Consider the following 14,490-nt stretch of genomic DNA (forward strand, 5'->3'; position numbering starts at 1 on the left):
TCTAAGTCTAAATAAATTCTACATAGAATGATGTATTAAAATCAAAGATTAGCCTGAGAATAACACACAGATGATTTTTTAAATTATTTTTGAAAAAATAAAGTATAACATTTTAGTGTCCATTAAGCAATAGGTTGCACCATAGTAACCTAGGTTTGTTTGTCTGCTTAGGCGAATTAGAGATGGTTACAAATGGATAACTATTGTGAGCAACCAATGAGTGTGTGGAATATAGCAGTGATAAGTCTGCACTTTTACTTTTAACAGGCACTATGGAAAGCACACAATTTTCAGGATTAAATTACAAGGAAATTAAATAAATAATGCAAATATTTTGTAAAGTTTCTTAACTTCATATGATTAAACATATAATATTACATTCTCAAAGTGTTTATTGACCCTTTCAATTTTCATTGGTTCAGTTGTGTTCTTATGACAATACAGCCATTTTGATAGCATTAATCGTAACTTCAGAATTTGTATGAATTGGATAACGCTTGTATCGGGATAATTTGCGCTTAAGACTAATGATTTTATGATAAAGATGAAGAAGTGTGTGCAAAGACATTATTATGATATAATACAGTATATCTTAATATTACTGGAAGCAATAAGCATTAAATGAGGGTATTTTATGCTGCTTTAAGCTATACAAATACTGTGAACATTTTAATTAAAATGGGTTTCTTCACCACACGTTTTACACCTGCATCCAGGAGGTGATTATCTGCTCATCCTAAATGCAAGCAAAATCATTCATTAATTTGCATTTGAAACAGAATATCATAGAAGCATAAATGTTCCATACAAAAATAAGTTTGAATTTATAAAACACAAGTTTAAAGTCTGTGCATTCTTAAAGTATCAAATTGTAAAGGATTTATATTTTCCTATTCTGTCCCCTTTCATATAAATAAACATTAAAGCACACATTGTTTATGAATGTATATATTTTCTATATATGTATGTATATACAGTATGTGTGTATGTGTTTATATATATATATATATATATATACATATGAATATATGTATATCTATATCTATATATGTATATAATATATTTATATGTGTGTGCATATATATATATATATATATATAAAAAGGGTGTGTGTGCGTGATATATATATATATATATATATATATATATATATAAATATATATATATATATATATACACTGTGTGCAGAATTATTAGGCAAATGAGTATTTTGACCACATCATCCTCTTTATGCATGTTGTCTTACTCCAAGCTGTATAGGTTCGAAAGCCTACTACCAATTAAGCATATTAGGTGATGTGCATCTCTGTAATGAGAAGGGGTTTGGTCTAATGACATCAACACCCTATATCAGGTGTGCATAATTATTAGGCAACTTCCTTTCCTTTGGCAAAATGGGTCAAAAGAAGAACTTGACAGGCTCAGAAAAGTCAAAAATAGTGAGATATCTTGCAGAGGGATGCAGCACTCTTAAAATTGCAAAGCTTCTGAAGCGTGATCATCGAACAATCAAGCGTTTGATTCAAAATAGTCAACAGGGTCGCAAGAAGCGTGTGGAAAAACCAAGGCGCAAAATAACTGCCGATGAACTGAGAAAAGTCAAGCGTGCAGCTGCCAAGATGCCACTTGCCACCAGTTTGGCCATATTTCAGAGCTGCAACATCACTGGAGTGCCCAAAAGCACAAGGTGTGCAATAGTCAGAGACATGGCCAAGGTAAGAAAGGCTGAAAACAACCACCACTGAACAAAACACACAAGCTGAAACGTCAAGACTGGGCCAAGAAATATCTCAAGACTGATTTTTCTAAGGTTTTATGGACTGATGAATTGAGAGTGAGTCTTGATGGGCCAGATGGATGGGCCCGTGGCTGGATTGGTAAAGGGCAGAGAGCTCCAGTCCGACTCAGACGCCAGCACGGTGGAGGTGGAGTACTGGTTTGGGCTGGTATCATCAAAGATGAGCTTGTGGGGCCTTTTCGGGTTGAGGATGGAGTCAAGCTCAACTCCCAGTCCTACTGCCAGTTTCTGGAAGACACCTTCTTCAAGCAGTGGTACAGGAAGAAGTCTGCATCCTTCAAGAAAAACATGATTTTCATGCAGGACAATGCTCCATCACACGCGTCCAAGTACTCCACAGCGTGGCTGGCAAGACAGGGTATAAAAGAAGAAAATCTAATGACATGGCCTCCTTGTTCACCTGATCTGAACCCCATTGAGAACCTGTGGTCCATCATCAAATGTGAGATTTACAAGGAGGGAAAACAGTACACCTCTCTGAACAGTGTCTGGGAGGCTGTGTTTGCTGCTGCACGCAATGTTGATGGTGAACAGATCAAAACACTGACAGAATCCATGGATGGCAGGCTTTTGAGTGTCCTTGCAAAGAAAGGTGGCTATATTGGTCACTGATTTGTTTTTGTTTTGTTTTTGAATGTCAGAAATGTATATTTGTGAGTGCTGAGATGTTATATTGGTTTCACTGGTAAAAATAAATAATTGAAATGGGTATATATTTGTTTTTTGTTAAGTTGCCTAATAATTATGCACAGTAATAGTCACCTGCACACACAGATATCCCCCTAAAATAGCTATAACTAAAAACAAACTAAAAACTACTTCCAAAACTATTCAGCTTTGATATTAATGAGTTTTTTTGGGTTCATTGAGAACATGGTTGTTGTTCAATAATAAAATTAATCCTCAAAAATACAACTTGCCTAATAATTCTGCACTCCCTGTATATATACAGTATATACACAAAGAAAATAGAATGGCAGGGGATAAAATCCACAAACAAGCCCCAATAGCGCTCCTTATAGGGAAAGCCTGGAAAACTAGTATTATACACACCTAATATAATATGTATATATTTAATCTCAATATAGACATACATATAAATGTAAGGCACAGGTTATAGCTGCCTGTCCTAAAAAGAACAGTCCCTCAAAACCTCTCTAAACATACAGGTACAGAAAGCGGCAGGATGGCGCTATGCAAAGTGTATTACACAGACTGAAAAACGATAGCAGGAGAAGGGATAGCGCTAAATATAATTAATTAAATCAATCAGCTCAAAAACCCACACATAAAAAACTCTCCCAAAAAAAACTCAAAAAAGTTCATGGAAATAAATTATGTGATATTAAAAACGACAATCCAAGATATATGACATGCCATGGTGAGAAGTCTTCACACCGAACTAGATGTGCACTTACTTTAAAAACCCTCAATCAATATGAGGTAAGTAGATTATATCGGTCCGGCACCTCCCAGAGTATGGATCAGGATGTCTGTATATGGAAGAATCCTTTGATTCCAATGCTTGCAATTTCAGAAACTTTCAATTTCAGAATATCTCGTTCCAATACCTCCCCTCCGTATTTAGGCAATCATATTAGCAGACAGGAAAACAAAAACAAAAAAGCCAGGAAAGGATAATAGCGTTATACCGTTTATTGGAATACAAAATAGAATAAAAAGGAGGATTATTCAACTCACACTTTTTAACCTCAACAATAAATAAAGACTAATAATATGAGGTATATATAAAGCAATGATATCCTCCTGACAGTGAAAATATACAAATTATGTCAGCAAACGAAATAGACATCCAAAATAATCCCAATCTGGGTGAGGCTTTATGCCTCTTAAACCTTACATGTTTCGAAAGAAAACAATGAATAAATACCCTTTTTCATTAGAGGTCACCTCTGATGAAGAAGGGTATTTATTCATTGTTTCTTTTCATTGTTTTATATATACCTCATATTTTTGAGGTTAAAAAAATGTGAGTTGAATAATCCTCCTTTTTTATTCTATTTTGCATTCCAATTAACGTTATAGCCCTATTAGCCTTTCCTGGCTTGTGTTTTTGTTTCCCTGTCTGCAGATATGATTGCCTAAATACAGAGGGGAGGCATTGAAGCATGATATTCTGAAATTGAAAGTTTCTGAAATTGCAATCATTGGAATCAAAGGATTCTTCCATATACAGACATCCTGATCTAAACTCTGGGAGGTGCCGGACCGATAATATCTACTTACCTCATATTGACTGAGGTGCACATCAAGTTGGGCGTAAAGACTTCTCACCCTGGCATGTCACATTATCTTGGATTGTCATTTTTAATATCACATATTTTATTTCCATGGACTTTTCTATGAACTTCATTCAATTTTAATTGTATTTGCTGTATTTTTTATGTGTGGGTTTTTGAGCGGATTGATTTAATTAATTATATATAGAGCTATCCCTTCTCCTGCTATCATTTATTAGTCTGTGTAATACACTTTGCATAGTGCCATCCTGCCCCTTTCTGTAACTCTATTAATCTATAGCCAGCTAGTAAGGATTTTTGCGGCCAGGGACAGAGCACCACTATGTAGTTAATGGTGGTGGTCCTGGTGCAGGAAGTTTAAATAATTACATTAATCTAAGAGAAAACTATAAGTAAACCTAATTCCACATCCCCTCATTTTCAGCCAATCAAATACAAAATTCTGACACCTGTCTTTCTAGAACAAAACAGTATATACATCACACTCCAATTAAGATAAATCAAAATTATATTTATTAGGATAATAAAAACAAAACAATTCAACTGAGCCTATATCAGGGATCATGGTATAAATGTTACCAGTAAGAATATTGCAGTTTGATATATATACTATCCATGTGATGTAGCACACATAGCCAGCAAAATTGTTAAAGTTCCATTTGGGATGGTGAACACTGATTCCACAACATGTTGCAAACTGTAACAGCACAGGTTTGAATAAGTCTCTTCATAGTAACAATGGTTTGACCATAAAAATGACCAAAGCATATAAATGGATCAGGGGTCCTCCCAGTGACTGAGCTCACCGGACTACAAGATCTCCCACAGGGCCTCACCTGCTCTGACTTGGTTGTTAGGTATGCAGATTTCCTTACCCCCAGGGTATTGCTGCTGCTTATTTCCAGGACCGGTGTCCCTTGTTTCAGGAAATACATGGTGCTAATTCATGCTGTTAAAATACTCATCTGTATACGGTCTAAAGTAAGATATAGCCCTTCAAAGAAGCAGCAGCAATACCCTGAGGGTAAGGAAATCTGCATACCTAACAACCAAGTCAGAGCTGGTGAGTCCCTGTGGGAGATCTTGTGGTCCGGTAAACACATACATATTTGTTTGAATATATACATATAGATATATAAGTATAAATACTTGTATGTATTTTACAAAAAATATACAGATATATGTGGAAATACATATTTACAAATAAAAAGAACATATTTATTCTAAGTGAAGAACATAGGAATTTCAAGTATTCCTAATGCACCTCGAACACAGTTACGGTTTAGCGTGCAAGTGACAAATAGAAAATTATTTCTTTAGCACACCCAAGGGAAGTCTATGGAGAGAGGGAGTTAGAGCTATCATGATACCCAAAGTCCTGAAACACAACTGACTCTTTCAGTCTCACACAAACTTTTTACTTTTAGCTTGTAATACCAGCGCTAAACCTGGGAGCGCATTTTTTTTGCCTTGAACGTAGTTAGTGCTACTGAGCAAAAAAAAAAAATGTATTGCTTCACTTGCAATCTAGACCTATGTAAGGAGTGTAACAATTACAACTTGAAAAGTTATTTTACCAATAAAAGCAGGCACAAAAAAGATTGATTGTGTGCCACAATATTGTTTTATTTTTATAGGGATTACATTTTGATTTCGTTGTTTCTTTTTCATTTTGCATATTATTAGTTCACATTTTTAAAGTTATAGAGAATCTTATATCTAAAGTATCACTTTTGTACCTTGTTAATGCTTCAAGTCATGAGCAGAATACATAAATGAGTTGTTTGGGAGATACTTGTGGGATTTGTTAAGCTCTGGATTTCATCAACACTTCAGCCAGCATAGATATTGATTTCTCCTGAGCTAGCAGAGCTTGCTCTCTGTGTGTAAGAACCTGAAAAGTAGATAAATACACACTAATGTTTGTGTGAATAAAAAGTATTTCCAAACACTGATATATATGTGCATGGCTGTCTCTTCTAATACCCAATCCAATGTTTTCCAATATGAGAATGAAGTTATCATTGTGATCCTTCCAATATCTGCATAGTTGAAGACCATATAGTTCTTACAACACGTGTGCTCCACAGGGGATACTTAGTGAAAGAATTAAATATGATAATATCAAAGTAACTTGGAAAAGTCTTACAATCTTTATGCTCTATCTCATCCATGAAATTTTAATTTCCATTTCCCTTAAGAATGAAAATATAGATAAAAAATGTATCAAAATATTTTCTGCATTTAGTTAATAGTTTCAGCGCTTAAAGCTGCTATAAAAAGTATTTTTTTATACCTATCCATACACTTTTCCACTTTTCTGTAACTCCTATGAAAAAAAAACTAACGTAATATAAATTATGCGTAACTAATATGATTTAATAAACAAATAATACAAAATTAATAATTCTCCAATGTTTCTTGAGCATTTTGCTGGGTGAATTACTTTGATTAATGTTAATTGTGTATTCAAAATTCATAAAATTCTCAACATATTTTGGACTTTGCTGAATATAATTATTTAGTCCCTTAAAAAAATATTATAACTGAACTACTGACAACTATTGTCAATACAATCTTTTTAGTTTATTTCCCCTTTACAAGTAAGGCTGTGATGGTAGAATAGGATATCACATTAGTTATTTTGTCTTTATTTTTTTAATATTCTTGCCATTGAACATCAATTTTTTAATTAGTAATGCCGGTGCACTGTTATAAGTCTGAATATTATTCTGTAGCAGTGAAAGCAATACAAATAATACATCAGTGATGTGACAAATGCATATTGAACAGTTGAAAGAGAAATGATGACATTAATGTGCTTCACTTCAAAACCCTACAGTCTTCTGTTTCAAAGATGAATACAAGGTATAGATTCATTTCCCGTAAGTTATGTAATCAATAACACAGCTGTAACTATAAAATAGCCTTTGTATTATTTACTTTAAAGCACTGTGCAATATCTTGTTTTGCACTGAGCCTTCAATACATTCTTAAGTCTTGTCTTGGACATTTGAAAAAACAGACCAGCAGATTGCTCTTATGCAGAATTAGTTGTGGTAACTAGTAAAGCTCACTATGTCATGTACAAAATAATAGTGTATGCTGTTCACTATATTGCAGAAATGTTCACATCCCAGACCACCAGCATAAATTGGGATAATGTCCATCATTTACCATATAACATATAACCCAGAGTGTCAATCTGGATAATACTATTATTGCTAATATGTAATATTGAAAGGCCATTTACATTAAAGGGAAATGAAACCCCCCCAAAATATTTTGTAATTCAGTGATAACATACAATTGTTAAAATCATTTTCCAGTTTACTTCTATTATCAAATATGCTTCATTCCCATGGTATTCTTTGTTGAAGAGATACCTAGCTAGGTGTCTGGAGCTCTACATGGCAGGAAATAGTGCGTGCAAAGGGATAACATTCTTGCAAGATTGCTGTCATATAGTGCTTCAGACATGTGCATGCTCCTGAGCTTTTTTAATCAAAAAAGAACAAGAGAACAAAGAGAATTTGATAACAGAAGTAAATTAGAACGTTGTTTAACAAGACATGCTATATCTGCATTGGGTTTCATGTCACTTTAAGAACAGAAAAAACAATAACTCCATCATCAAGTTGTCCAACGTTCTTTTGGCAAGAATGTCATGACCAAAATGTTTGCCTCTCTTTAATATGGTTGAATTTTAACTCTGTAGACTTTCTTCAGCTCTGCATTAGTAACAGTCTCAGCATCTACAGCCCAAAGCATATACAAGTGCTTCAATAATTGCAATATATAATGAATTTATTTTAAATATATTTAGTTTAGTTATAAACCGGTGTAAGATCTACAGTATATACATGCAGGCACAGCTAAGCCGCAAATGGTTGTCGTTCCAGTATAGTTCCAGCATAGTTCCAATGGGTGTGACTTGTGAAGAACCTCTTCAGTTTCCTCGATTGGTCTACAAGGAAATGAATCAATCAACTACATAAACAAATATAGTAAAAAAACAACAACACATATTAACATTAATGTTTACATTGGAGTAAAACATATACCGTATTTCAAATACACTGACAAATGAACAAATATTTACCAACAATGTATTTCTAATGTTATTATGAATTAAATTGCTGATATTTTCATTCCTTCATACATTCATTCATTATTTCATAATTTTGCTCATTTTGGCAGCTTATGTAATGTAAGCTCTTCAAAACTGAAATTTTCAGACATTCATTTCTTCTGAGTTATTTTTTCTTTCATTGTTCTTTTCTCTTCTATTCTTTTATTTTAATGAAATTTATGCTATAGTTTACAATATTCAAAATATGAATTAGATGTTTTATTTTGGATGCTTAAATATAAAAGGGATCACACTATATGTACACTTAAAATTAATTATTAATTATTCTACAGATTCAGTTGAAAGTACTTTATCGAGCGCAGAAGATTTGATTGTTCAATTAATGGAAAATGATGATATTCATAGAAATACTGAAAAAAAGATGCAATGGATGGTGCTCATATATAACTACAAATCCACAGAGCCTCATCATATTGTACTTTCATTTAATGGAATGCAAAATTAATCAATAGTATCCTTGCTAACAGAATTGTGCAGTGAGATTTCCATGATAGGTTTATGGTTTATGAGTTTTCTCATATTAGTCATAAAAGCATGAACGGCTAGTACAGAATTTTAAAGCCGCGGTTTATAGATACCCAAGTGTCTTTGGGTAAGTGATAGTTCTTTCTTTCTTTTTGAGATTCCCTCCTAATCTTGAAATCTTAAAGGAATATAAAACCTAATTTTTTTCTTTCATGATTCAGATAGAGTATGCAATTTTAAGCAACTTTCTAATTTACTTCTATTATGAATTTTATTTGTTCTCTTGGTATCTTTATTTGAAAAGCCGGAATGTAAGCTTAGGAGACGGTCCATTTGTAGTTCAGCACCTGGATAGCGCTTGCTGGTTAGTGGCTAAAAAATTTGGGTTTCACATCCCTTTAAGAAATTACAAGTGACTATTTTCAGAGCATATCTCAAATATCATGCACTCTTCAAGCGATTAAAAGCATTTTATGTCATAACTTCTAAAACATGATATCAAACATGGAAAGGCAATGATCTGACATGTTTTTAGAACATCTTTATTAAAAATATGTTTTCAGAGCAAATACTAATTTATATTTCTTCTCCAGCACTCAAATATTTGCTGTTTAAGGGCAGAAGTAGTAATACTAAATCAATAAAATGCAGATTGCTACTTCTAAATGCAGACCCTTCTTCTTAACTTGAGTGTGCAGCCTCTCACGAGGGAACCTGCATCAGACAGATTCAAAAGCTGCTTCTGTAGCTGGGTAAATTAAGCCCTAAATAGGTCAAAGGGATCCAGACTCACAAAGCTGGTCAAAGAGTAGAGGTGACTAATTTAATAAAGCATCCTTAGTACATTTGGCACTCATCCGAAATTGTAATTGAATGGCTGGCATTCATTGATTCAAATAATTTGCCTATCATTACCATTTGATTGCAAAGATCTATATATTCCAAATAGCAATGCAAATATATTTAAAACTCATACATAGTAAATTCTTAAAATTAGAGCCTTTTAAAAAAATATCTAAATATTATAATCTAGATAGATAGATGGATGGATAAATAGATGGGGTTCTATACCTATAAAGCTAAATATAAAATCTCATTGAGACCTACATGGATAAGGGTCTAACTTATGTCAACAAATATGCTGGTCCTTAATATTATTACGCTCATTAAGGGTTAGAACAACCAAAATTAGACAAATTAAATAGATACAAGTGAAGTTTACTCATAAAGGTAGGTTGTGGTAACAAAAATAAATCTTTATTATGTTAGGGGACATATGTGAGGATTGCTTTGTTAAAGAGGCAGTAAATACTAAATATATTTAATGCACCTCCCTGTAATTATGGATGCCACCATTTTGGAACCTAGGTTACACTGCAAGTATCTGAAGGAGAGTCACTGCAAATGTGCAAACACATTACCACAATAATTGAGTAAAATCTCAATTTCAACATGGCAGCAACCATGACTAGAGGGAAGCATCAGATAAATAAGGGATATTTAAAAAAAAATCCTATGGTCTTCTTAGTGGTAGAGATGAAGGAATTTTAGGATTTGAATTTTGTTAGCATCCTACATTGATTATTACAATATACTTTGTGTGTATTTAAATTAATATACTTCTTAAATTATTAGTAAGAAGTAGCTCCACTTTTAAAACAATAAAAATGTATGACAAAAAACACAGGGTCACTTTTCACTGTTATTATTATTTTTATTATTATCAGTTTTTTGTAGAGCACAAACGCAAAGTAGAATTTATAGGAGACAAATGTGTAGAGGGCCCTATCAAGAGTTGCCCTGTTGTAAATCACCTCTCATGAATATGATCTACAAAACAGCTAAGCTCATATGCTTACATGCTAAGGGGGTTCAAGGGGATGACAAAGGAGGAGAAGAGGAATAAAGTAAGAAAGGTTAGCGCTTTTTATATGCATCCCCGAACAGTTCCTCTTTTCCTCAATAATTATTCATACTCTAGTCATTTAGCACAAAACCACTCCAGATGAAGATATAGTAGGATAAGCAAACAAGAAGCAGGCATACATGCATATGCTCCAATCATTGGCTGCAGTTTTTATATAAATCAGAATTTGGGTGTTTCAGTAGCGCAATTTTGAATGTAACCATTTTGAGGTAGTTAAATACATTGAAAAAGATGGAAATATGTCTAAAAATAAAACTATCATTTTATTTTTGCACTAGAATATCCCTTTAATTACACACCATTAAATTTAGTTATACTTAAAAAAATATATATTTTTTAAACTAAATAAATAATGTTTCTTATTGCATACACAACTCTATGTATGCGTATGACACAGAAAAATACATCCTGGTAGGTCAACATAATTAAATCCTAATTAACTATATATTCTAGGAGTTATTAAGCGGATTTTATGGTAAGTTTTTTTTTTTTGCATCAGAAATTATTAACGTTTTATAAAAGATGCAAAACAAAATGTTTTAAAATTATTTCAAACTGTGATGTTAGTAAAATATGCATTATTTTAAGCAGTGGAATCACTATGGGGTGCGGGGGTTGCAGACCACACCCGGGTGACACCCTCCAGGGGGTGACACCACCAAAAAAAAAAAAATTTTTTTTTACATTTTATTGAAATTTAAAGAAATACAATGTAGAGATGCATAGATTTTTTTATTAGAGGGGCCAGCAGTTGTGAACATTAGTGGGATTGGGGAAGTTGTAGACACACTTAATTTTTTTGCCCCTTGAGCCCGCGTCGCAATTTCCACAAATAGTTTTCCCGGCTGCTTTTGCTTGTTTGTACTTTGCTCCTCCCCTGCCCAATTTCACTATAAATGTTGTGGGCATGCTGTGGTGCTTGCGAAGTTTCGCTGCTAGCCTAAACCTGCCTGCCTATCTGTGCTCACTGCTCAGTGACGTGTGGAGCGGTGGAGTCACTCACTGCTGTGCTGTCTCTCTAAACGGGAACACAGGAAATCGTGAGGGTGATGCCTGGCACCTGACCGCATGACTGTCTGACACTGTCTCTAAAGTGAAGGAGCCACATATGATGCCCACCAGACCGGTACGGTTACGGTACACTAAGTGCACACTGAAGAGGTAGGAGGGGAGGGCAGGCGGGGGTCTGGAGGTGGACAGAGTGCAGAGGTGATTGGCCATAAGAAGCAGTAGGCACGCGGCCCGGGGCTGTGCACTGACAGACTTGGAACAGAGTTAGAGAGCAGAATTTTTATAGTTTGCGCGCCTAAACCTTTTCTTTAGTGATTTATTTTTAGAGTGCACTGTTTATCTTTCATGTGTTGCTCTGCTGAGCCAGGTAGCAGCTCTAGGCATGAGCTTTATAATTAATGCAGTGCAGTTTACATATTTTGTATGTGTGTGTGTCTGAGTTTTTGCGTGTGTCTGAATTTTTGTGTGTGCGTGAGAGAGATTACAAGTGCGTGTATTACAAGTTGAATGTAAACGCGTTCGCTCTAGCGCAATTGAATTTAGCACGTCTGGATAGCACAACCTCAGAACTCTGGTTAACTGTTATACTCGATTAAAAAGTTGCACAAAACACATTTATATTACATTTAAAATTACACTCATAATAACACTAATATCTATCTATATATATATATATATATATATATAGATAGATAGATAGATAGATATTAATTGCAATTAAAAGTTATAAGGGTTCAAAGATAGGAGGTATCAGGTGTTAGAAAAAAAAACGGACTGCAAAGGGCTTTATCATAGAGATAAATACATATCTAAATATGTATATATATATATATATATATATTTAGATATATATATAAATATATATTATTTTTAAAAAAATATTCATATATATCTTTATATATTTCACAATTTTATATACTGGCTATATATATATATATATATAATATATATATATATATATATATATATATATATATATATATAGTATAGCGCCAAGTTTAGTTTTTATAGCACCAAGTTTATTTTATTTTTTTTATTTTTGGCGCACAAGCATTTACTTGTAATAAGTGCGCAACCTGACGCGTGTTAAAAGCTTACTTCTAGCGGAGTTAACACGCAAGTGGGAGTGATAAATAACAAATAAGTTGTTTGCTTTTTTAACATAATCTATTTCTTTCTATGTTTATTTTGATTAAACATATTTTTTTCTGCTAAAGGAGCACTATTGCATATCCATTTAATGTCCATTTTAAGTTCAAAGTTAACGTTAAAAGTTTCTCCTATGTATGAATATGAATGTTTATCAATAAAAAATTTTTTTCTGTTGTTCTTGGCAACCGCTACTCAAATCTGGGGCAAACAACTGCAAGATGCAAATAATTATGGATACTTTCCATCTGTTGAACTATAGTTTGCAACCCCAACTCAAATGATTATTCTTGTTGTTAAAGACCCTGCATTTAACTTGAGCCTGGATTGTACTGAGAATAAATTATTTCCTAAATATAGTGGGGATGTGTGTGATTAGTTGCCTATTGAGACACATGGTTACAATATTACAATATTACTCTGCATGGATTTTATAGCAAAACGGGTACACAGGTGCACATCTACATTCAAATGAACCACAAAATGAAACCAAATGAGTTAATAGGTAATAAAACAATAAGGTCTCTTTAAATCTCTGTATACAAAACACATCTGGCAATCCTGGAGATGCACCTGTGATACATTTGTTGGGTAAAGGTGTGCAGTCAATATGAAGATGCTATTTTAAAAAATCACAGATGTGTTACAGAAATATTGCCAACCACATCCCTCCATTTAAATATCAGTGCAAAGTATCCCTGTGCTGCATAATTTAACATGCTAGCATGCTTTGATAAAATAACACAGAAATTAATAGTCCCATTATCTCTTTTCTCTGTGACTGCACAAGGAAAATTCTGTTTTCATTGTCAAACATCTCCTATTGTCTTGAATGAATAGTCAAATATATTATACATCCAAAATATAACTATTTAGCCATGCTTTTACTACTTATTAATATAGCATTGATGTACAGGAAAAGAAAATAATAATCATAATTAGTATAAGTGTATATTTAAAAGGATATGTAATTAGTTTAAATGGACAGTCAAGTAAACATTAAACATTCATGATTCAGATAGGGAATGCAATTTTAAACAACTTTCCAATTTACTTTTATAATCACATTTGCTTTGTTCACATGGTATTCTTTGTAGAAAGCTAAACCTAGTTAGGCTCATATGCTAATTTCTATGTCCTTGAAGGCCGCCTCTTATCTCAATGCATTTTTTTATAGGTTGAACTCGATGGACTTTGGTCTTTTTTCAACCTCATTGACTATGTTACTATGTTACTATGTTTATTTTACAGTTTTTCACAGTGAAGCAGTGCTAGGTTATGTGTGCCATACAGATAATATTTTGCTCACTCCGTGGAGTTATTTATGAGTCAGCACTGATTGGCTAAAATGCAAGTCTGTCAAAAGCACAAAGATAAGGGGGCAGTCTGCAAAGGCTTAGATACAAGATAATCACGGATGTAAAAAGTGTATTAATATAAAGTGTTGGTTATGGAAAACTGGATAATGGGTAATAAAGGTGTTATCTTTATTTAAAAAAAATAAAAATGTTAAAGTAAACTGTCCCTTTAAATGTAGTTTCCTATAATGCCTTCTACAACTGTAAAAAGTTAAATTTTCAGGGGGAAAAAGAAAATTGAAGACATAACAAATAGGATTATAGCTATTTTACAGAAATGGGTGAGTGTTTAAAATAAAATTTGAATTATTGAATCAGTGTTGCTTTGCACATTAAATTTTACCATTAAGTGCCATTGTAGAACATAA

This window comes from Bombina bombina, chromosome 3, assembly GCF_027579735.1.
Source record: "Bombina bombina isolate aBomBom1 chromosome 3, aBomBom1.pri, whole genome shotgun sequence".
Lineage (NCBI taxonomy): Eukaryota > Metazoa > Chordata > Amphibia > Anura > Bombinatoridae > Bombina > Bombina bombina.